The sequence below is a fragment of the Cololabis saira genome, chromosome 10 (genome assembly GCF_033807715.1).
Source record: "Cololabis saira isolate AMF1-May2022 chromosome 10, fColSai1.1, whole genome shotgun sequence".
NCBI lineage: Eukaryota > Metazoa > Chordata > Actinopteri > Beloniformes > Belonidae > Cololabis > Cololabis saira.
The window spans coordinates 5974580-6000029 of NC_084596.1; the positions used below are offsets into that span (position 1 = coordinate 5974580).

At 46.0% G+C, this 25450-nt stretch overlaps 1 protein-coding gene and 6 non-coding genes across 7 annotated transcripts in view; all 7 read left to right on the plus strand.

The window, feature by feature from the left end:
• The window catches only part of LOC133452321 (NLR family CARD domain-containing protein 3-like), a 674416-nt gene that overhangs the window by 331514 nt on the left and 317452 nt on the right, over positions 1-25450 (plus strand). The window lies entirely within an intron of this gene.
• On the plus strand, positions 14199-14280 carry trnas-cga (transfer RNA serine (anticodon CGA)). Its single transcript has one exon. It is a non-coding gene; the product is annotated as a tRNA-Ser (tRNA).
• trnae-uuc (transfer RNA glutamic acid (anticodon UUC)) lies at positions 14579-14650 on the plus strand. Its single transcript has one exon. It is a non-coding gene; the product is annotated as a tRNA-Glu (tRNA).
• On the plus strand, positions 16111-16182 carry trnaw-cca (transfer RNA tryptophan (anticodon CCA)). Its single transcript has one exon. It is a non-coding gene; the product is annotated as a tRNA-Trp (tRNA).
• On the plus strand, positions 16384-16465 carry trnas-cga (transfer RNA serine (anticodon CGA)). Its single transcript has one exon. It is a non-coding gene; the product is annotated as a tRNA-Ser (tRNA).
• On the plus strand, positions 16747-16818 carry trnae-uuc (transfer RNA glutamic acid (anticodon UUC)). The gene has a single exon. It is a non-coding gene; the product is annotated as a tRNA-Glu (tRNA).
• trnat-cgu (transfer RNA threonine (anticodon CGU)) lies at positions 17234-17306 on the plus strand. Its single transcript has one exon. It is a non-coding gene; the product is annotated as a tRNA-Thr (tRNA).

Here is a 25450-nt window from a genome sequence, read left to right on the forward strand (position 1 = left end):
CAGATGAAGACAAAGGCCCTGACTGTCTGCCAACACATCACCACTTTCTTTGTGGTAGAGATGGTATTGAAGTTCCTGACTTTGAAAGTGGCATATTTCATAGATAAAAGCAACCTCTATGACTCTATCACCGTTACCGTGAGGTAGAATTCAAATCATTAATACATAACCTCATGGTAATGACTTTTGATTTGCTTATTGATTTCTACAAATACAACCCTACTTCCCAAAAAGTTAGCATTTCTATGTGTAATAAAAACATCAACAGAACTTGGTGGTAAACAGGCTCCTTGTTGAAATCTATTGCTGATTTTGCTGAGATTCTATGATTTCTGCACTTCACATATTGAAATGTGGTTGTTTGGCCCTCAGTCTTGTCGAAAACGCATTGGTTGTGAACCCTGGTTGACTGTTGAGTATCTTAAGTCCAGTAAAATGTTTGTATTGATTACATTATTAGTATTATTTTGCTGTTGAAGAACCATCTTGTCTGTTGACATGAAACAACAACAAAACCTGAACATTTCAGTTTTGTGTTAGGGAGCAAGGAGCAAACAAAGGTTTATCCGGCTCAGATCGGTGCACGAAGATTTGTTCACCGGGGCCAGGAATAGTGCCAACGTGGCATGGAGGTAAGACAATAAACTAATATTTACATCTTGTAGTTAAAAGTTAGTTTAATTAGCCCCAATCCTATACAAAGGCTAAAATAAAAAGACAATACAGTAGAGAAAAAAACACATCCAATGATTATTTGACGTATTGGGACAGAGGCCTTCTGTGGCCCCCCCTGGAAGAGGATGAGGAGGATAGCCGGCCAGGGCCTTCAGCAGCAGCAGCAGCAGGGAAGAGGGGTAGGGAGAGCGACATTCTGGAGCTCATCAAGGAGGACATGAGGCTGCAGAGAGAGGCGGAAGAAAGGAGGGCACAAGAGAGCAGGCACTGACAGACTTTTTTCGTTGCTCGAAAAATTTTTAAATAAATAGTTGCTGTTGTTTTTTGCTGTTGTTTTTTTGTTGTAAATGTTAATTTGTTTAATTGTTAGGTTGTTAATTTTTAATTTGTTAATCAAACAGTTCACTTTTTACATGTTAATTTTGTACATAGTTTTTTATTTTTCCAATTTAAGTTATTACCTTTTAAGAAGTTTATTGAATAAAAATATTGTTATTAAAAATATAATTGTACACTTTATTTGTTACTATTTACAGATAAAGCACAACAGTAGAGATCAACTATTTACAATAGATAGTTACAATAGAACAATAGATTTACTTTGTTTTATTAGATTTGTCTGAACATTCACAACTATTTTAAGTACTATTAAAACTGCTTGATTCACCAGCGAGCACTGTGCTGCAAGGTTCTGAGGTGGGAATCTGTCACGAAGCTGGTTGTGTCCTGCATAAACTTCATCCGAGCAAACGGACTTAAACACCGGCAGTTCCAAGCCTTTCTCTCCAAGCTAGAATCAGCCCACGGAGACGTGCTTTACCACACTGAAGTCCGCTGGTTAAGCCGGGGCAGAGTTTTGAAGCGTTTTTACGACCTGCTACCCGAAATCGACGCCTTTCTCCTAACACAGGGAGAAACTGGCCTACAGCTGATCGACAGAATGGAAATGGGACCTCGCCTTTTTAACAGATGTGTCAGAAATTTTAAACGGCCTCAACTTGCAGCTTCAAGGCAAGGGAAAACTAATTTGTGACATGTATTCCCACATCAAAGGATTTGAGCTTAAACTGGCGGTGCTTATTGGACAGGTGCAAAAACACGACTTTACCATCTCCCTAGCAACCCTCTCCCTGCCACTCAAAGCCTCTCAGCTGAGAAACCAGCGGTTCCGTTCCCAACCGAGAAGTGCAAGGACGCACTGGAAACACTGAGGGCGGAGCTCGGTGTTCAGTTCCATGAGCTTCATGTCCCCGCTAAAGAAATCTGCATATTCCAGAACCCTTTTGCTGCCGACGTTAGCGACTCTGCCTTCTCTTCAGTTTGAACTGGCGGAGTTGCAGACCTGTGATGTGAAGGTTAGTGGTTAAGGTTAGTGTTAGGAAAAGGAACCTGTCCCCGTAGACAGGAGGTGTCCGGTCTGTCCGGGCAGCTCCCAATGACGCTGGTTCACTCATTCATCACCATTAGGATGTTTTTAATTAGGAAGATGAAAAAAGTGATTAATAATCAATAAAACAAATGTGTGCACAAAGAAACACTGGCTCAGATGTGAAGCACGTCTGCACTGTCCGAGGAGCGAGAGCAGAATGAATATGATATATATTAATATAATATATTAATGTAAGCTCCTCCTGCTCTCCGTCACCAGATCTTAGGTTACTGAAAATTGGTTTTAAATAAATGTTCAAATGAAATCACCAATGAATAAAAAAATGAATGTAACAAAAATGCTTTCCAAAAAGAAGGAAAGAAATCCTCTATTTGATGTTTTGAAAAAAAATCTAATAATTTTTATAAAAAAAAAATGAAAGGAATTTTAAACTCATTTAAATGAAAAAGAATTAAAGAACATTTTATGAAATAAAATAAACAAAAAGGTGTTTTTAAATCAAAAACAACTAAGGAAGGTGTGCCAAATGAAAACGTTTGGACCCCAGCGTGGCGTAGGAACGCCCGCCGGTGTCCGGTTTGTCCGGGTGGAAGGTTAAAACAAGCTTTTTTTGGGCTGAAAGAAAAAAAAAAAGATGAAAAATAAATAAAATTTGTTGAAAAAAAAAAGTTATATTAAAGATTGTGTTTATTACAAGCTCTGTGTGACGTGTTTGGGTCCTGGAAAGAACCTTGTTCAGGCTGGCTGGTAAAGTTTTAGAGAGTATGAAAGTAGCTCAGAGATTCTGCTCAGTTGTTCTCAAAGTGAGTGATGTGAGGAGCTGCTGATTATAGAATATAATATAATATAATAATATAATATATAATATATATAATATCCTGCTCCGGAGGGGAGGAGGCCTCCGGTTAGTCCGGCTGACAGAAAAAACTATACAAATAAAAGGAAAAATCATTAAAATACAAGAGAAACATACACAAATGAATAAGATAAATATAAAACAAATAAATTTAAATAAAACAGATAAAATAAAATAAATAATAAAATAACTAATTATATTATATATAAAGATGAAATGAATAGAGTAGAAAAACAAGACAATAGAATAAATGAAACAATTGAAATGAAGGAAAAACACGTAGAGGAAAATGAAATAAAATGTCTGAATAATGTGATTTTTTTCCTGTGTAAAGCAATAGTTGGGGAGAGAGAGATGCTTCCTCACCGACTACCAGCAGCAGAATGAGCTTCTCCTGCTGGCTCCTCCTTTTATACTCTCCTGCTGGCTCCTCCTTTTATACTCTCCTGCTGGCTCCGCCTTTTATACTCTCCTGCTGGCTCCGCCTTTTATACTCTCCTGCTGGCTCCGCCTTTTATACTTTCCTGCTGGCTCCGCCTTTTATACTCTCCTGCTGGCTCCGCCTCCTTTACCTTTTATACCTTGTTTTTAACATTTTTTTAACTTTTCAAACATTCCCAATAATTTTGTCTTAACCATTTTAACCCCTTTCTAAATGTAATATATTTATGTATTTATTTATTTATTCATATATTGTGGCAGGATGAGGCTCGACTCCAGAGGTTGGTAAAACACGTCTTTATTCCGTGACAGCGGAATCCAACTGACCAGAAGAAACTGTCAGTTGACAACTGAAAACAAACACGTTGCTAAGCAACCAAATAAATGCTTGTGACCACGCCCCCTACCATACAGTCCTGATGGGTGCGAGGTCCGTTATTGTGTCCGCCACACAGCCCCCCCCAGAACACCCAGAAGGTTGTCCTTGGAAGGGCCCATCAGTCCCTCACTGGTGGCTTAATCAGCCGACCATAACGGCTGCGCCGTCCTTCCTGTACCACCACAGGAGCATCAGTGTGAGCAGGATGCTGCGGAGAAAAAATAACAGTCTTCGGTGGTAAATTAGAACGTCCATCCTTTGCAGCATCGACAGGAGGTCTCAGTGGAGGGCGTCCACGACGGGGGACCTGGGCCGGGACCACAGCTTCATCCGCTACAGTGTGTGCGGGTTTAAGCCTATCTAGTGCCACGTGCTCTTTGCGGCCACCTAGGTCTAGCAAGAAAACCTTAGGGCCTCTCTCGAGGACTCTAAAGGGGCCGTCGTATGGAGGCCGTAGAGGAGAGCGATGAGCATCATGCCGCACGAAGACAAACTGAGCCGACTTGAGCTTCGATGGAATGAATGTTCGCGGAAAACAGTGGTGAATAGGCCCCGGTGTCAAAAAACGATTTGATGCGAAGGGACCGCTTGCTGGGTGAATTTGCGGAGCCGAGCTTTCAGGCAAAAATTCTCCAGGCACACGAAGTGGCTGACCGAACACGAGCTCTGCGGGCGACGCATTTAAATCTTCCTTCGGGGCCGTGCGCAAACCGAGCATGACCCACGATAAGCGGTCCACCCAGTTACCATCTGAGAGCGCAGCACGCAGTGCTGCTTTGAGGGACCTGTGAAAACGTTCACAAAGGCCATTAGCTTGTGGGGGTGTATGCAGTAGTACGGTGTACCTGCACTCCCAAAGCTTCTGCCAACGACGACCAAAGTTCTGAAATGAACTGGGGGCCTCTGTCAGACGTGATGTCAGACGGGACACCGAAACGTGAGACCCAGGCACCCAGGAAAGCACGCGCCACATCTTTTGACCCTGTAGAGGAAAGGGGCACTGCCTCGGGCCACCTGGTGGTACGGTCCACCATGGTGAGGAGGTGCGTGTAACCCTGCGATGGAGGAAGAGGGCCCACCAGGTCGATGTGGACATGGTCAAACCGCCTGGCTGGAATGGGGAACGGTTCCAGGGGCGCCTTTGTGTGCTGGTGAACTTTAGCCGGCTGGCATGCTACACATGCAGCTGCCCACTCCTTAACCTCCCTGCGGAGGCCGGGCCAGACAAACTTGGCCCCAACCAGTTTCACTGACGCCCGGATACCAGGGTGTGAGAGGGAGTGTACGGAATCGAAAACCCGCCGGCGCCAGGAAACTGGGACCACCGGACGGGGCCGACCAGTGGAGATGTCGCAGAGAAGAGCTGGACCTCCGACCTCTACCGCCAAGTTCTCTAGTCTGAGACCGGTACCAGCAGACCTAAGAGTCGCGATGTCCTGGTCATCAGCCTGGTCAGCAGCCATAGCAGAAAAATCAACTCCCAGGTTTACAGGGCACACCAGCGCGCGTGACAGGCAATCGGCCACCAGGTTTGTTTTACCCGCGACATGCCGAATGTCCGTGGTAAACTCTGAGATGGACGCTAGATGGCGCTGCTGGCGAGCGGACCACGGCTCTGTCACTTTAGACATTGCAAAAATCAACGGCTTATGGTCTACATATGCCGTGAATGAACGGCCTTCTAGAAAAAAAACGAAAATGACGGGTGGCGAGGTACAGCGCCAACAACTCACGGTCAAAAACACTATACTTTCGCTCACTGTCACGTAGTTTGCGGCTGAAAAATGCAAGAGGTTGCCAAACTCCTGCCACCCGCTGCTCTACGACTCCCCCTACTGCTATGTCCGAAGCGTCGGTTGTCAAAGAAATGGGGGCCGAAGGTGATGGGTGAGCTAAAAGTACTGCATTGGCCAGGGCAGACTTAGCATCCTCAAAAGCACTGATGCGGTCAGGTGTCCAGTCCACTGGGTCACAGCCTTTCTTTTTTTGCAAGGCTCCATAAAGCGGCTGCAGGAGGTGGGCGGCGCGAGGGAGGAAACGGTTATAAAAATTAATCATACCCAAAAACTCCTGCAGCGCCTTAACCGAGGCCGGGCGGGGAAACTCTGCCACCGCTTGAACCTTAGACGGCAGTGGAACTGCACCCTGAGCTGAAATCCGGTGCCCTAAAAAAATCAATAACCGGCAGGCCGAACTGGCACTTAGCCGGGTTGACAATAAGGCCGTGTTCATCTAGCCTCCGGAAGACCAGTTTGAGGTGTGCCAAATGCTCTTCTGTTGAGGAACTGGCCACCAAAATGTCATCGAGGTAAATGAACACGAACGTGAGGTCTCGCAACACAGAGTCCATCAGCCTCTGGAAGGTCTGCGCTGCCCCCTTCAGGCCAAAGGGCATGCGCAGAAATTCAAAAAGCCCAAACGGCGTAATTACAGCGGTCTTAGGCACATCCTCTGCTCTCATGGGAACCTGGTGGTAACCGCGTACTAAATCCACCTTTGAAAAGATGGTTGTCCCTGCTAAATGCGCGGAAAAATCCTGGATGTGCGGGACTGGATAACGGTCGTGCACCGTGACGTTGTTAAGACGGCGAAAATCCCCACACGGGCGCCACGAACCGTCTGCCTTGGGGACCATGTGAAGCGGTGAGGCCCAGGGGCTCTTGGAGCGTCTAACTATGCCTAAACGCTCCATAGAGGCAAACTCCTCTTTAGCAATGGCTAATTTCTGTGTGTCTAACCGACGAGCACGCGCAAACACCGGGGGCCCCGTGGTGGTGACGTAATGCTCGACGCCGTGCCTGGTTGTCGCGGTGGAAAAAACAGGTTTGATCAGCCGCGGGAATTCTGCCAGCAGACGTTGGAACACGTTACCTGCTGCTAAAAAACTAGCGTGTGCTAGCGGTCCAGATCCCCCAGTCTCACACGGGAAAGTCATAAAAGTCACTGCATCTATCAATCTGCGGTTTGCGACGTCCACCAGCAAACCGTTAGCACACAGAAAATCAGCACCGATAATAGGAACAGCAACACTGGCGATGACAAAGTCACTCTCGAACCGGCATCCGTTGAAACAAACAGTCACTGACCGGGTCCCGAAAGTGGTGATGGAGGAGCCGTTGGCGGCGCTTAACGGCGGTCCATTACCTCCGGTCGACCGGTCCGTGGCGGTTGGCGGCAGGAGGCTCAGCTGTGAGCCTGAATCTACCAGGAAACGTTTCCCTGATGCAGAGTCTGCAATGAACAGCAGCTCCTGACCGCCGATCGCTGCCACTGAGCGCCGGTTTCCCGGCGGCTCGAACTGACACGGAGGGACGCAGCGTCTCGCCTTGGCGCCGAACCGTTGGTGGAAGAAACAGAGATCTGTCCCGCGTCGTCTCTGGGTCTTCACGGCAGCCACCACCGCTGGGTCCGCGTCCTCCGACGTCGATCGCTGGGCGGTTGTTGCGACGTGGTGAACGGCCAGACTCCGGGTAGCGACCAGGACTCGGTCGGCTTCCTCAGCCAAGCCGCGGTAGTCAGCCGTTGCAAGGCAGCTGGAGTTCGCCAGCGCGGCGCGGACGGGCGGCGGCAGTTGGCGCAGGAAAAGATGTGGAAAAAGAAATCCACCATCGTCCTGGACCAGCAGTAGAAACATCTGGTCCATCAGCTCCACCGCCGACCCGTCACCCAAGCCCGGCAGGGAGAGGAGTCTGTCCGCTCTCTCCGAGGCGGAAAGGCTGAACCTCCGGAGCAGCAGCTGCTTCAGCGCGGCGTACTTGTCCCGTTGCGGAGGCGCACGGAGCAGCTGCAGAGCCCGCCGGGTGCACTGTTGGCCAAGGGCGACGACGACCAGATGATACCGGGAATCATCGTCAGTGATTCCCCGTAGCCGGAAAAGCGCCTCGATATGCTGGAACCAGGAGCCGGGGTCCTCCTGCCAAAAGTCAGGCAGCCTCAAAACCGCAGCGGAACTTGCGGGCTGCGGAGGCTGATGAGATGAAGACGAGATGTCTTCTGTTTCTTCAAACATGTTCAAACAAGGGGTCACCAATGTGGCAGGATGAGGCTCGACTCCAGAGGTTGGTAAAACACGTCTTTATTCCGTGACAGCGGAATCCAACTGACCAGAAGAAACTGTCAGTTGACAACTGAAAACAAACACGTTGCTAAGCAACCAAATAAATGCTTGTGACCACGCCCCCTTCCATACAGTCCTGATGGGTGCGAGGTCCGTTATTGTGTCCGCCACAATATATTTATTATTTTGACTCTTCCTCAAAGCCCCTCATAGTGTACCAGGTTATTCAGCTTAAAACAAGCTTTTTTGTGCTGTTTTAGAAAGAAAGAAAAAAGATGAAAAATAAATAAAATTTGTTGAAAAAAAAAGTTATATTAAAGATTGTGTTTATTACAAGCTCTGCACGACGTGTTTGGGTCCTGGAAAGAACCTTGTTCAGGCTGGCTGGTAAAGTTTTAGAGAGTATGAAAGTAGCTCAGAGATTCTGCTCAGTTGTTCTCAAAGTGAGTGATGTGAGGAGCTGCTGATTATAGAATATAATATAATAATATAATATATAATATATATAATATCCTGCTCCGGAGGGGAGGAGGCCTCCGGTTAGTCCGGCTGACAGAAAAAACTAGACAAATAAAAGGAAAATTCATTAAAATACAAGAGAAACATACACAAATGATTAAGATAAATATAAAACAAATAAATATAAATAAAACAGATAAAATAAATAATAAAATAAAAAATTATATTATATATTAAGATGAAATGAATAGAGTAGAAAAACAAGACAATAGTATAAATGAAACAATTGAAATGAAGGAAAAAAAGGTAGAGAGGAAAATGAGATAAAATATCTGTGAATAATGTGATTTGTTTCTTATCCTTTATCTTATAATTTATCTCTTATCTTTTTATCCTGTAGTTTTTAATTTAAATTTTCTTGATCTTGATGTTTTATCTTTGTGTATGTGAAGCGTCTTTGAGATTTTTTAAAAGCGCTCTATAAATAAAATGTATTATTATTATTATTATTATTATTATTATTATTATTATTATTATTTATTTTTTATTATAATAAAATATAACTTAAATTAGAGTTAGGCTCCAAACCAGAGTTTACGGCCAGGGTCAAGAAAGGAAAGGGAGAGATGAAAGTCAGTTCTTTGGTGTTTCCTCTATTTGTTGTCACGACACAACACTGAGGTAAAAACCCCCACCAGGGGAGACACAACACTGAGGATATATATATATATATATATATATATATATATATATATATATATATATATATATATATATATATATATATATATATACACCGTGTAAATATATATATATATATATATATATATATATATATATATATATATATATATATATATATATATATATATATGTAACCGCTGTGTACCCGTCCCACCAAGAATCCACATTCAGGCTGGACTGGATGATGAGGCTTTTATTTTGGCAGCTGCAATGATCGAGACAATACACACACACGATGTGGTTAGCACCTCCACTGGTTTTCAACATCATTAGCAGCAAGCTGGAAACTGCTAACAGCATATTAAATAAAGTGCATTTCAAAAGAAAAATCATAATAAATAATAAAATTGACATACATTTTAACAAGATACTTTTATCAGGTGATCGTATAGTGGTTTTAAGTTTTACAATAAATTTAACCAAACATATTTTTAAGTTTAATTTCAACCAACATCATCCTTTTTAAATATTTATGAAAATAGAAAAATATTATAACAAAAAAATTGGCAGTTAAAATAAATAACCAAATTGCCTTAAACCAGCAAACACATCAGACTACATGAATAACAGCAATGATATTGCTTAACAGTATGAGCCTGAAAATGTGACTTAAAATAATATAAAACGGAGCAGAACAATTTACCTGCAATGAGCGAGACAATACACACACACACGATGTGGTTAGCACCTCCACTGGTTTTCAACATCTATGATACAAAATACAAAGTTTGGCAAAACCAAGGTAAGTGACGGCAGAAACAAAACAAAAACACACCGAAATAGCATGGCAACTTCAGTTACATGACTGTGCATGGTAAAAGATTTATCACGTTAGTTTTAATGCAGTTAATAAACCTTTTTGCAGAGCATCAAAAACTCGTGGCTTACCATTAGCAGCAAGCTGGAAACTGCTAACAGCATCCGGTTTCCGGTCATAAAAATAAGAGACCTGAACTTTACTTTGTACCAGCAGATGGCGCTGTTGGACTCGTCATTGCAGGACACATTCACAGATTATATAGCATATTTCTGCAGGAATTTCAATAAAACAAAAAGATATTCTTACACCCGTTACTGTCAGGGTTTGACACTTCCCCCCAGTGTTTGTAACTTTCAGTTCTGTCTTGCCCCGCCTGTGTCCCATCTGCCCTGATTGTGTCCACACCTGTGTCTCGTCTTGTCTCGTTATCCCCTCAGTATATCTTGTCTTGTCATTCCTTGGTTCCCTGTCGGTCCGTACTGGTTCTTCCCTCCATGTCTCCTCGTCGGTTTTCCCTGTTCCTGGTTTTTGTTTATCCTGCTCTGCAGCGCCTTGTGTTTTGCCTTTTTTGGATTAAATCCTTTTGTTTTTGAGAACTCCTGCCTCTGGCCTCCCTCTCTCTCCCTGCACTTGGGTCCTTTAAAAACCATACCACAACAGAACGGACCGACCAACATGGACCCAGCGGGAGAGTATATTACTCTTTTTGAGTTCTTCCGCCGAGAGGCAGAGAAAAATGGGGACCCCTTTCTGGGAACCTGCCAGGCTCGAGGCGGGCCCGGGGGTTCTCAGCCCCAGGGGAAGCGACGGCGTCAGCGCCAGCCCCAGCCTGTTCCGGTGGGGGCCCTGGACGCACCTCTTCCTGTTCCCGAGGTGGTCCTGGACGCATTCCAGCCTGTTCCCCCCTTCTGGGGAACACGCCTGGCTCGAGGCGGGCCCGGGGGTTCTCAGCCCCAGGGGAAGCGACGGCGCCAGCGCCAGCCCCAGCCTGTTCCTGCTCCAGCGGTGGTCCTGGACGCATCGCCCCCTGTTCCTGCTCCAGCGGTGGTCCTGGACGCATCGCTCCCTGTTCCTGCTCCAGCTGTGGTCCTGGACGCATCGCTCCCTGTTCCTGCTCCAGCGGTGGTCCTGGACGCATCGCCCCCTGTTCCTGCTCCAGCGGTGGTCCTGGACGCATCGCTCCCTGTTCCTGCTCTAGCGGTGGTCCTGGACGCATCGACCCCTGTTCCTGCTCCAGCTCCGAGGACCCGTGCCCCCCCTCAGCCAGCTCCGAGGACCCGTGCCCCCCCTCAGCCAGCTCCGAGGACCCGTGCCCCCCCTCAGCCAGCTCCGAGGACCCGTGCCCCCCCTCAGCCAGCTCCTAGGACCCGTGCCCCCCCTCAGCCAGCTCCGAGGACCCGTGCCCCCCCTCAGCCAGCTCCGAGGACCCGTGCCCCCCCTCAGCCAGCTCCGAGGACCCGTGTTCCCCCCCAGCCCGCCCTGGATGTGGACTGTGGGGACATCTGGGATCTGTCCCTTGAGGGGGGGCCAGCGCCCCGGACCCGGGTACCCCCGCAGCCGGCACCTCGGACCCGGGTACCCCCGCAGCCGGCACCTCGGACCCGGGTACCCCCGCAGCCGGCACCTCGGACCCGGGTACCCCCGCAGCCAGCGCCACGGACCCGGGTCCCCACTCGGGCAGCTCCGGGGATCCTCTGCCCCCCGACGCCGGCTCCCCGCATCCTGTCTGCTCCTGTTCCGGCTCCCCGCATCCTGTCTGCTCCTGTTCCGGCTCCCCGCATCCTGTCTGCTCCTGTTCCGGTTCCCCGCATCCTGTCTGCTCCTGTTCCGGTTCCCCGCATCCTGTCTGCTCCTGTTCCGGTTCCCCGCATCCTGTCTGCTCCTGTTCCGGTTCCCCGCATCCTGTCTGCTCCTGTTCCGGTTCCCCGCATCCTGTCAGTCCCTGTTCCGGTTCCCCGCATCCTGTCAGCCCCGACTCCGGCTCCCCGCCTCCTGTCAGCCCCGACTCCGGCTCCCCAGGCGGTCCCGCAGCCCTCTGTTCCTGAGGCGGTCCCGCAGCCCTCTGTTCCTGAGGCGGTCCCGCAGCCCTCTGTTCCTGAGGCGGTCCCGCAGCCCTCTGTTCCTGAGGCGGTCCCGCAGCCCTCTGTTCCTGAGGCGGTCCCGCAGCCCTCTGTTCCTGAGGCGGTCCCGCAGCCCTCTGTTCCTGAGGCGGTCCCGCAGCCCTCGGTTCCTGAGGCGGTCCCGCAGCCCTCGGTTCCTGAGGCGGTCCCGCAGCCCTCTGTTCCTGAGGCGGTCCCGCAGCCCTCGGTTCCTGAGGCGGTCCCGCAGCCCTCGGTTCCTGAGGCGGTCCCGCAGCCCTCGGTTCCTGAGGCGGTCCCAGAGCCCCGTCAGGTTCCCGAGCCCCGTCAGGTTCCCGAGCCCCGTCAGGTTCCCGAGCCCTGTCAAGTCCCCGAGCCACGCCAAGAATCCCCGTCACGCCCCCCGCCAAGACCCAGGCCTAGGCCTCGGGGACGCCCCCCCGAGCGGTCTCGCTGGTCTGCCCGGTCCCGAGGTCGGCCCCCGGAACTTTGGCCGTGTGTGGCCTGGGCCCTCCTCCAGGCCCCCTCCGCCCACCCTGGGTTAGGACTCTGGGGACATCTGGGATCTGTCCCTTGAGGGGGGGGTACTGTCAGGGTTTGACACTTCCCCCCAGTGTTTGTAACTTTCAGTTCTGTCTTGCCCCGCCTGTGTCCCATCTGCCCTGATTGTGTCCACACCTGTGTCTCGTCTTGTCTCGTTATCCCCTCAGTATATCTTGTCTTGTCATTCCTTGGTTCCCTGTCGGTCCGTACTGGTTCTTCCCTCCATGTCTCCTCGTCGGTTTTCCCTGTTCCTGGTTTTTGTTTATCCTGCTCTGCAGCGCCTTGTGTTTTGCCTTTTTTGGATTAAATCCTTTTGTTTTTGAGAACTCCTGCCTCTGGCCTCCCTCTCTCTCCCTGCACTTGGGTCCTTTAAAAACCATACCACAACAGTTACATATATATATATATATATATATATATATATGTAACAGTGTTAAGAAATACTTTGATTATAGTTCAATTATGTTAAACTTGGGACACAGCCATGGTTAGTTCTATTTGATTTCAGTTTGTATTTGATGTATTTTATTTTGAAGATATTGTGTTGCATTGTGGGTAATCCTCAGTACAGCGAAATTCAATACTGAGGGTAAGATGGTCTCCTGATTGCTCAGACACAAACAAATTAATTAAAAATATCTATGCTTCATATAAGTGACCAAATATGCACTCATGTTTTCATAATGTTACCCAGTAACATTCGTTGTGTATTGTTTTGTATGTAATTGCTTATTTTATGCTGTGTCTGAACAGGAGATGACCACAAGTTGTACTGTGTCTGAGCTGTGGTTGTGTGTCCCACTGTGTTTTCTCAGGTATGTTCTGTGCATATGTGCAATACTGTTTAATATTGTTTTTGCTGTTATGTCTGCAAAGTATGCAGACTTGGAGATGCAAGTAGCAATGACATCACATGTCTGATGACATTCCAGGGTTAGATTAAATAATTCTTAATTATGACAATGTTAGTATAGTGGGCAGTATCTGGGCCTGGGGTTCGATTCCCCGATGGAGAGACCAGCTATTTGGTACAATGGACATACATGACTGATACAAGTGAACAAAGGTCAATAGGATGAAAATGACTCCTCCACACACCAGTTGCCGTTGGCCTGCTAAAAAAGCTTTAATTGATGAAGTTCTTCTAAGATAAAACTGTGGATGTTCTGTTCACTCGTCAGTCCTGATCCAGAGGTCCAGCTTGTTAGACTCAGACCAGAGTCCTTTTGCATTTGCGACGAACCAAATAACCACTACACTACAGAAACTGTGCAGCAGGTTATTGATTGATTATATGATTCAATTTATTCAATCATTTAGTTTCTATTCCCCCTTAATCTTATACAAAACCATCTAGACAGGTATGTAGAGACATAGATAGTAGGACATTTTTCACTAGCTAGCTATAGGCTAGCTTGAGGAGCATAGCAACCTGATAACCGCCAGGTCTACACAGATTTTGACGTAGTCAAGCTGAACTTGAGATGCGCTGCAATTGTCTCATAATGCCAAGTGGACGAGAGTAGGTGACATGATCACCAGGTAGTTGGCTTCCAACTGCACCAACTCCTAAAAAATGGACACCTCCGAAATAGCCAATTTGTGAGCATCTACAATTGCGAAAAACTAGAAAATCACACCTCACCACACGAGTTCACCAACCAGACTAACTTTAGCTGCAACAGAAAACTTTGATATGTACCTGGAATTATGCAAGTCAGCACAATCACCTGCCTTGAAGAAAGGAGGAACAATCTTTAAATAAAGGGTCTTGCATTTGTTTATCTGATTCTGCAGATTCACACATTTTAGAGTGGTTGTTGTGGCCGAGTGGTTAAGGCGATGGACTCGAAATCCATTGGGGATTCCCCGCGCAGGTTCAAATCCTGCCAACAACGCTTAATGGGGAGAAGAAGGCTTGTTAAATCTACGATGTCTTAACCTCAGACAAGACTGTGATTTATAACTCATCCATCAGGGGTGTCATTTACAAAGAGTGCAGTGCACAAAAAATATCTGTACACCACTTTCTACGCTCACGGTCTGATGTCCAGAAAGTTACTCAAATGTGAGAAGTTGTGGTGCTTCATGCACCGCTCAATTCTGGCGTATGCACATTTGTAAAGTTTTTTCTGTTGGCGACACTCACTGGCGATGCAGTGAAGTTGCAGTGAAGTTGTCATGATGTCACATGTGTCCCTGATGGTCTAATGGTTAGGATTTGGTGCTTTCACCACCACAGTCCGGGTTCAATTCCCGGTCAGGGAAGAAATGTCTATTATTTCTCCTTCAGTTGTGTTTATTTTTTGTGCATCTGTCAGATGGTGGCTGCCTCACCTCTTCTTGATACACCTTACGGTGATACTTGGACACGTCATCAGTGATTGACCCGGGGTCACAGGGTGTTTCTGGTCTTTAACAATCATACACCCTCACCCGGGCGACCCAGCCGGGGGTGATCAATCCCCGGCTTGTGTCCAAGTAGCGCACCACAGATCCCCCCTACGGATCCACAGCACCGCGAGGCCTTTTCTGCGGCCTCGAGGATGTTCTTGGTGGCTCTCCTCAACTGCAGTCCTCTAACTCCAAGGAGTTTGATCACTCTCTGGAGTGAATGTCCTGCGAAACCTCTGCACTCAATTTCAACTGGCTCGCAGCGGGCTCTCCAACCATTGCTCCGGCACTCTGTGGTGAGCTCAGAGTATTTGGCCCTCTTGCGCTCATTGGCCTCACCAATCCGGCCCTCCCAGGGGACAGTCAGTTCCAGCAGGACCACTTGCTTGGTGGACTCCAAAGTTAATACCATATCTGGGTAGAGTGAAGTGGCAGCTATCTTAGCTGGGAACTTGAGTTGCCTTCCCAGGTCAACTTGGAGCTGCCAGTCACGAGCGGTAGCGAGGAGTCCTCCTGCGGAGTTTGGCTGGTGTTTTGCATTCTGCCCAGCTCTAACAAACGTGATTGACTGCTTCGGGGCGACCTGGGTCTTGCTGTTCTGTATCGCTGTGCAGATGGAATCCGCCAAGGATTTTAGAACTTGGTCGTGGTGCCAGCGATACCGCCCCTTTCCTAACGCCTTTGGGCAGCAGCTCAGAATGTGCTCCATGGTGCCCCTCCTCTGGCACAACTTGCACTCAGGCGTATCTGCCAGGCCCCAGGTGTGCAGGTTGGCCGGGTTTGGGAGGACGTCGTACACTGATTGATTGAGGAACTTTGTGCGCAGAGGTTCAGCTCTCCAGAGTTCTTCCCAGGTGAGTTTGCGAGGTTCTGCATGCTCCCACCTTGTCCACGCCCCTTGCTCTGACATGCCGACCATCTTGCTGCAGCGTTCCTCCTCCATCTCAGCACGTATCTCCTCTTGGACCAGTTGGCGCTTCTCCTTTCCACGAGCGTGGTCGTGGCATGGCTTGGGAAAGCTGCCAAGGCCTGCCCTCCCAGCTGCCATGGTTCCAACCAAGGTTTTATATATTTAGATAAGTCAGTCACACCTTGTTCAAACACTGGATGTAATTAAAAATAAATAAATTAACAAAGCTCCAAGTGTAGAACATCTCATATATTTTACATCTATTTTTCTCTGCATCATAGTAACCCACTGAACCCCTTGATGGACTGTCTCAGAACTTTAAAACATGGATGAAGCTTCATGAAAACAAGACGGAAGTTATTTGGTTTGGAAGGTGTGCCCGCTATGATCAGATTGGTGTACAACCTCAGACAATATCAGAAAAGGCTCTGTGGTGCAATGGTAGCGCGTCTGACTCCAGATCAGAAGGTTATGTGTTCAACTCACATCAGGGTCATAATGAACTTTCAATCTTGTTTTATCCATCCTTACAAGTTTACCAACCAGACTAACTTTAGCTGCAACAGAAAACTTTGATATGTAGCTTGAATTATTCAAGTCTGCACCATCACCTGCCTTGAAGAAAGCAGGAACCATCTTTAAATAAAGGGAATTGCATTTATTTATCTGATTCTGCAGATTCACTCCTTTTAGAGTGGTTGTTGTGGCCGAGTGGTTAAGGCGATGGACTCGAAATCCATTGGGGATTCCTCGCGCAGGTTCAAATCCTGCCAACAATGCTTAATGGTGAGAAAAAGGCTTGTTAAATCTACGATGTCTTAACCTTAGACAAGACTGTGATTTATAACTCATCCATCAGGGGCCTTATTTACAAAAAATGTCCGTACACCACTTTCTACGCTCACGGTCTGATGTCCAGAAAGTTACTCAAATGTGAAAAGTTGTGGTGCTTCATGCACGGCTCAATTCTGGCGTATGCACATTTGTCAAGTTTTTTCTGTTCCGCCACTCACTGGCGATGCAGTGAAGTTGCAGTGAAGTTGTCATGATGTCACATTTGTCCCTGATGGTCTAATGGCTAGGATTTTGTGCTTTCACCACCACGGTCCGGGTTCAATTCCCGGTCAGGGAAGAAATGTCTATTTCTCCCCCAGCCGGGGGTGATCAATCCCCGGCTTGTGTCCAAGTAGCGCACCACAGATCCCCCCCTACGGATCCACAGTACCGCAAGGCCTTTTCTGTGGCCTCGAGGATGTTCTTGGTGGCTCTCCTCAACTGCAGTCCTCTAACTCCAAGGAGTTTGAGCACTCTCTGGAGTGAATGTCCTGCGAAACCTCTGCGCTTAATGTTGAAGTACAATTTTGAGAAAAAAGTAAAAATGTCGATAATAATGTTTAAGTACATTTTCGATAAAAAAGTCGAAATGTAGAGATTAATGTTGAAGTACAATTTCGATAAAAAATTCCAAATGTCGAGCAAAACGTCAAAATGTAGAGATTAATGCTGAAGTACAATTTCAAAAAAAAGTGGAAATGTTGAGGGAAAAGGGCCCTGTGTCTTAGTGGTCAAAGCGCCTGTCTCGTAAACAGGAGATCCTGGGTTCAACTCCCAGCAGAGCCTTTAAACTCACAACAGTAAGGATGTAACTCAGGTTAAGTTTAGTGCATATGAAAATATGTTATTCTAACATAAGTGCATCAAAATTACATTTGTGTATCTTGTCCTACGCACGTGTGAATTGTTCTGTGCATTTGTGAATGTTGTCCTGTGAAGGGTGGTGTTCCTTCTCCGGGTGGGTGGAGGAGTTCAAGTATCTCGTTGTTCACGAGTGAGGGAACGATGGAGCAGAGATTGACAGACGGATCGGTGCAGCGGACGCTGTACCGGACCGTCGTGGACCCTCTGTGGTTATAGAGACTTCAGATAGTTAGATCTGGTCTCCTAACTCACATTCACTCTTTAGAGGACACTTTGGTTTAGCTACCCTCTCCGGTTATTGCAAAAATAAGGAGAGATTAGAAGTTCTCCAGTAGGATGACAAAACAGAGAACATCCACGTTCACTAAGAGCAGGGGTGCTTTAGAGTTTAGAGGCTCTCGTAGAGTATCTTTGTGTGCATGTATGATTTAAGTGAGATAGTTATGTTCGTTTGGACACCCTAGGCCGGAGGTCAATGATCGACTTTGTTGTCGTTTCATCTGACCTTCGGCCGCATGTCTTGGACACTCGGGTGAAGAGAGGGGCTGAGCTGTCAACTGATCACCACCTGGTGGTGAGTTGGATGCGCTGGCGGAGGAGGAGGTTGGACAGACCGGGCAGACCCAAACGGATTGTGAGGGTCTGTTGGGAACGTCTGGCCGAGCCCTCTGTCAGGGACATCTTCAACTCCCACCTCCGGGAGAGCTTCTCTCGGATCCCGGGGGAGGCGGCGGACATCGAGTCCGAGTGGACCATGTTCTCTGCCTCCATTGTCGACGAGGCGGCTCGAAGTTGTGGACGCAAGGTCTCCGGTGCCTGTCGTGGCAGCAATCCTAGAACCCGGTGGTGGACACCGGAAGTACAGGATGCCGTCAGACTGAAGAAGGAGTCCTACCGGGCTATGTTGGCCGGTGGGACTCCTGACGCAGTAGACAGGTACCGGCAGGCCAAGCGGGCCGCGGCTCGGGCAGTCTTGGAGGCAAAAACTCGGGTCTGGGAGGAGTTCGGGGAGGCCATGGAGGAGGACTTTCGGTCGGCCTCGAGGAAATTCTGGAGGACCGTACGGCGCCTCAGAAGGGGGAAGCAGTACTCTGCCGGCACCGTTTATGGTGCTGGTGGGGAGCTGTTGACCTCGACTGGGGACATTGTCGGACGGTGGAAGGAATACTTCGCGGATCTCCTTAACCCAGGGGGATCACACTTCTCAGCCTCCCCGGGAAAGTCTACTCCAGGGTACTGGAGAGGAGATTACGGCCGATAGTCGAACCTCGGATTCAGGAGGAACAATGCGGTTTTCGTCCCGGTCGTGGAACACTGGACCAGCTCTATACCCTCCGCAGGGTGCTCGAGGGTTCATGGGAATTTGCCCAACCAGTCTACATGTGTTTTGTGGATCTGGAGAAGGCATTTGACCGTGTCCCTCGTGCCATTCTGTGGGGGGTCAGTGAGTATGGACTCCGGGGCCCTCTACTAAGGGCTGTCCGGTCTCTGTATGATCGAAGCAGGAGTCTGGTTCGCATTGCCGGCAGTAAGTCAGACTTGTTCCCAGTGCATGTTGGACTCCGGCAGGGCTGCCCTTTGTCACCGGTCCTGTTCATAATTTTTATGGACAGGATTTCTAGGCGCAGCCAGGGGCCGGAGGGGATCCGGTTTGGGAACCTCAGGATTTCATCTCTGCTTTTTGCAGATGATGTTGTCCTGTTGGCTTCATCAGACCGGGACCTCCAGCATGTGCTGGGGCGGTTTGCGGCCGAGTGCGACGCGGCAGGGATGAGAATCAGCACCTCCAAGACCGAGGCCATGGTTCTCGACCGGAAAAGGGTGGCATGCCTTCTCCGGGTGGGTGGAGAAGTCCTGCCTCAGGTGGAGGAGTTCAAGTATCTCGGGATCTTGTTCACGAGTGAGGGAACGATGGAGCGTGAGATTGACAGACGGATCGGTGCAGCGTCCGCAGTAATGCGGTCGATGTACTGGACCGTCGTGGTGAAGAGGGAGCTGAGTCGAAAGGCGAAGCTCTCGATTTAGCGGTCAATCTACGCCCCTACCCTCACCTATGGTCATGAACTTTGGGTAGTGACCGAAAGGACAAGATCGCGGATACAAGCGGCCGAGATGAGTTTCCTCCGCAGGGTGGCTGGACGCTCCCTTAGAGATCGGGTGAGGAGTTCCGTCACCCGGGAGGAGCTCGGAGTCGAGCCGCTGCTCCTTCACGTTGAGAGGAGTCAGCTGAGGTGGCTTGGAGATCTGTACCGGATGCCTCCTGGACGCCTCCCTAGGGAGGTGTTCCAGGCATGTCCCACCGGGAGGAGACCCCGGGGAAGACCCAGGACACGCTGGAGAGACTATGTCTCTCGGCTGGCCTGGGAACGCCTCGGACTCCCCCCGGAGGAGCTGGAGGAAGTGTCTGGGGTGAGGGAAGTCTGGGCATCCCTGCTGAGGCTGCTGCCCCCGCGACCCGGTAACGGAAAAGCGGGAGAAGATGAGTGAGAGTGAGTGAGTATATATATATATATATATATATATATATATATATATATACAGTGTTGGGGCAGTTACTCAAAAAAAGTAATCCATTACATATTACTAGTTACTTTTAAAAAAAGTTATCCCTTACACTACTTAGTTACTGGTTGCTGAAAGTAACTAGTTACATTACTAGTTACATTACTTTTGGATTACTCCGCAATATCACCTGAGCTGCACCATAACTCGATTACCAATGAACAACATATACAGGACTGTCTCAGAAAATTTGAATATTGTGATAAAGTTCTTTATTTTCTGTAATGCAATTAAAAAAAAAAAAAAAATGTCATACATTCTGGATTCATTACAAATCAACTGAAATATTGCAAGCCTTTTATTATTTTAATATTGCTGATCATGGTTTACAACTTAAGAAAACTCAAATATCCTATCTCAAAAAATTTGAATATTCTGGGAATCTTAATCTTAAACTGTAAGCCATAATCAGCAATATTAAAATAATAAAAGGCTTGCAATATTTCAGTTGATTTGTAATGAATCCAGAATGTATGACATTTTTGTTTTTTTTTAATTGCATTACAGAAAATAAAGAACTTTATCACAATATTCAAATTTTCTGAGACAGTCCTATAGTTGGACCTTTATTACTGCAGTGCCCAGATCAGCACCAGAAGTCCCATCAAAATCCCGTAAAGTCCCGTAAGATCACGTTAAAGGCTGATTTATGGTTCTGCGTTACACCAACGCAGAACTTATGGCGTAGGGTACGTGGCGACGCGCACCGTACGGTGTGCGTCGCCGCGTACCCTACGCCGTAGGCATTGCGTCGATTTAACGCGGAACCATAAATCAACCTCAAGTCAGACAAGTGTTGCAGTGCAACGCGTGAAGACGCATGAAAGGCAAGTTTGATTTTCTTTTCTGTTCTCCCGTTCTACATGTAGTTGAAAAGCTTAAAGTAACTAAAGTAACGTATTTTGTCTTGTCTTAGAGTAACTATAACGGGTTTACCCAAATTACAACTGTAACGCGTTACATTACTGCGTTACTGGCGAATGTAATCTCGTTACAGTAACGCGTTACTTTGTAACGCGTTACACCCAACACTGTATATATATATATATATATATATATATATATATATATATATATATATATATATATATATATATATATAACAAAATGTGAGAATGCAATTACTATTACATACTTGTTTTCAAGTAATATTTTTATGAAATGACGAGCACACAACATGTAGCTAACCGGCATAAGAAGAGCGTCTCAGTAACCAAGGCAACGACACATTACCTGCCACTCAAAACATTCTACGTTACTATTTAACAGTTACTGTGGCAACGTTAGTTCTGCTACACACTTCCTTCTAATGAGTAGCAAAATGAGTATGTGAGATGTTTTAGTGCGTCCGAAACATTAGAACGTACTCAATAGTATGTACTATCCGTACTCAATAGTATGTACTATCCATATCAATAGTATGTACTATCCATATCATTAGTATGTACTATCCATATCAATAGTATGTACTATCCATACTCAATAGTATGTACTATCCATACTCAATAGTATGTACTATCCATATCAATAGTATGTACTATCCATACTTAATAGTATGTACTATCCATATCAATAGTATGTACTATCCATACTCAATAGTATGTACTATCCATACTCAATAGTATGTACTATCCATACTCAATAGTATGTACTATCCATACTCATTAGTATGTACTATCCATACTCAATAGTATGTACTATCCATATAATAATAATAATAATAATAATTCATTTTATTTAACGGCGCCTTTCATGTCACCCAAGGTCACCTTACAGAATAAAAACAAAACAATACAATAAAGGAAATACAATAATAATAAAGTAGAAATTATAATACATACACACATACACAATACATACAATCAAGGAGCAACAGTACAGATAACAGAACAGTATGGTGGGAGGTAGTGTGTGGTGACCGGTCAAAGTGAATGGGCAAGTTTAAACAGGTGAGTCTTGAGTTGTGTTTTGAATGTGGTGATGGAGTCTATTATATTATATCAATAGTATGTACTATCCATATCAATAGTATGTACTATCCATACTCAATAGTATGTACTATCCATACTCATTAGTATATACTATCCATACTCAATAGTATGTACTATCTATACTCATTAGTATGTACTATCCATACTCATTAGTATGTACTATCCATACTCATTAGTATGTACTATCCATACTTAATAGTATGTACTATCCATACTCATTAGTATGTACTATCCATACTCATTAGTATGTACTATCCATACTTAATAGTATGTACTATCCATACTCATTAGTATATACTATCCATACTCAATAGTATGTACTATCCATACTCATTAGTATATACTATCCATACTCAATAGTATGTACTATCCATACTCATTAGTATATACTATCCATACTCAATAGTATGTACTATCCATACTCATTAGTATATACTATCCATACTCAATAGTATGTACTATCCATACTCATTAGTATATACTATCCATACTCAATAGTATGTACTATCCATACTCATTAGTATATACTATCCATACTCAATAGTATGTACTATCCATACTCAATCCGGATAATTTTTTTAGTGTGAATTGATGGACACTAGCAAAGATCCTCTCTACAGAAGATAGCGCATTACCGTTACTGCCAATGGTATGAAACGGTATACACTTCCGGTCTCCTAAGTGGGCGTGGCCGCCCCTCTGACCTCACTTCCTGTCTCCTAAGTGGGCGTGGCCGCCCCCTGTGACCTCACTTCCTGTCTCCTAAGTGGGCGTGGCCGCTCCTCTCCCCACATCGTTTTGGAACATACAACACTAGATACAGTACAACTTTCTTCCAAAAAGACTTAAATAATAAAAATAACAGTATTATTAAGCAAAAGAGCAAGTTTTATTTTAGTTTTAAACTTCATTTTATCCGATGGGAAAACGATGAGAGCCAAATCTGGCGAGAGTGTGTTGCTCAGACAGAGACAGGTCTCAAACAAAGTTCATTTTCTCCTAATCTGTCGGTCTGGAAATGTCCATTTTGGTGTCAGAATGTTCAGAAGGTTTGTGGCTTTTGAAAGATGGGTCCCATATTGACTTAGGTTACTATGGGGCGAAGGAATTGGTAATAATCTGTGCTCACGTTCACTTTTCCCATAGGACTCAATAGACTCAGGACCTACTTCCGGTCTCCTAAAGGGGCGGGGCAGTCACGTGACAGAGATACAGGAAACACAACCGTAGTGGGCTGTCTCGGTTTATAGAACGTCTCTGCTACCGCTGATGTGACAGGTTACCATGGTAACAGCTGCTACTGCTGATGTGACAGGTTACCATGGTAACAACCCCCCCCCTCCCAACGGCAGGAAGTGCCGTGTGCGCTCTTAATAGTACGTCCGAATTAATGCATACTACTGATATTTACTCAAAAGTGTGCCGAAACTTAAGTATACTTTTTAGTATTTACTTTTTAGTACGGCATTTCGGACGCACCGACAGTTGTTGGTTCTCTGTAGGTTGTGTTAAATGTTAGAAATGAGTTATTTCCTTTAACAGTTGGATTTCCTCCAGAGAAGCTTCTTCTGACCGGGTTGAACTGGTCCGTCTGGTTCTGCTGGTGAACCTGCTGACGGGAGAAGGTGTTGACGGATCAGGACACGTTCTTTCACCTGGGAATCCTCAGGTAGAAACAGCAGAACTAAATGTGTTTGGGTGTTTGAGACGCAGCTGAGGCGTGTCAGGTATGCACTTCCTTATCAAACTAAAAAACAGCCTCTGCACTGAAAAAATAAATCTAATCATGTAAATATAACATATTTAAATCTGTGATATTAACAATTAAAAGTGAAGTTTGTTGCTTTACATGAATACATCTAGTTTTTAACTTAATCTGCATTTGTTCAAAAAACAAGACATTGTGCATTTTTTCCTTAACAAGCAGTATTTATGTAATCCCAGTAATCTTTTCATTTACACACAAACTACATATTTACTTTTCCTTTAACAATTTTAATCTATTGGGCAGATTGACCAACGTTTAGATGAAACATGCTTTATTTGTTTATGTAGAAACCACAGTAAAAAATATCTGGCTTGATCTACTTTAAAATAATTAAGGCGACTTTTTCGCATGAGATTTTTATGTAGATCAAGAAAGACTAGGCTTTGTATAAACTACTTTAGTGTGTACAAAATTCATTTGCAAGTAAAATAAACTTAATTTTGATAAAGTAAACTTAACACAATTAACTTGACTGTACTTGCAAAATGTATTTTTACATACAAAAGATTAAGTAGTTTATACAAAGTCTAGTCTTTCTTGATCTACATAATAATCTCATGCAAAAAGTTGACTTATCTTTTTTAAGTAGATCAAGCAAGATATTTGTATCAGTTGTTTGAGACTCAGCTGAGGCGTGTTAAGTATTTACTTCCTTATCAACAAAACTAAAAAACAACCTCCTGTTGGTGGAAACCAGTCACAGAACAAGACTAGAGTAATTCCAGTCCTCCAGTTAGTCCATGTTCCAGACCAGATACCAGCACCACTCACAGAGACAAAACTTGCTTATAATCTTTGAAAACATCTATGTCTGTAGATGATATTTTGGTCTGATAACCAAAATATCATACCAGAGTGGCAGCTGGATCATAGTTACCCACCTCCTTCAGAAAATTACACTTTAGCTGCTGCTGCATGTCCTGGTTTAGACTCATGTACAGGAAATCTGTCAATGTTTCACTATATGTTCTTTGGTTTCATTTTAAAGGGGAACCTTTAACCATTCATTCAAGCTAAGATGTGAATCTTTCTGACCAACATAGATGTCACTGCAGCTCTTTAAACTATAAACAACACACATTTTTACACAATTTTCATCTGAATGATATACTATTGTTGTGCCATCGCCCATGTGATTATGAATTCATGTGTGATTATGAATTCATGTGTGATTATAAACTCATGGGGTGATTATGAACTCATATGAAATGTGTGATTATGTGAACAGTCAGGCTTCGACCAGGCTACCAGACCAGATTCTGGGCCTTCGACCGAAGCCACCCTACAGTTTTACGACACCGTGGCCACACGGCTTGGAACAACAGAAAAACCCCTGGACACGAAGCTCAGCCAGGATTTACATATGTGGCCCCTTGGTGATAAGGGACCACACTCTGATTGGACAAGGACCCCAAGCTGCAGGAAGGAGCATGGACTTCCTCTCTTCTCTCTTCTCTGCCTTTTTCCTCTCCCCTACAGGTCTGCTGTAGCACCAGGAGGGACCAGCCAAGGACCTCCAGGATTGTTGACCGAAGGAGCGTCCGTTCTGCAGCGCTGCACGAGTGACCCACGAGGTTCCGAGCCCAGAAAGCCGAACCAGGGACCTGCAGGCCTCGACGTGAACGCCTTCGGACCGACCTGGAGCTGAAGGAAGCCAAGCTGTTGTCCCCTCATCCAGCTGCTGTCCCCTCATCCATCTGCTGAGCGTAACCACCCAGCTGTTCCCCAAGGAATGCTGATCGGCC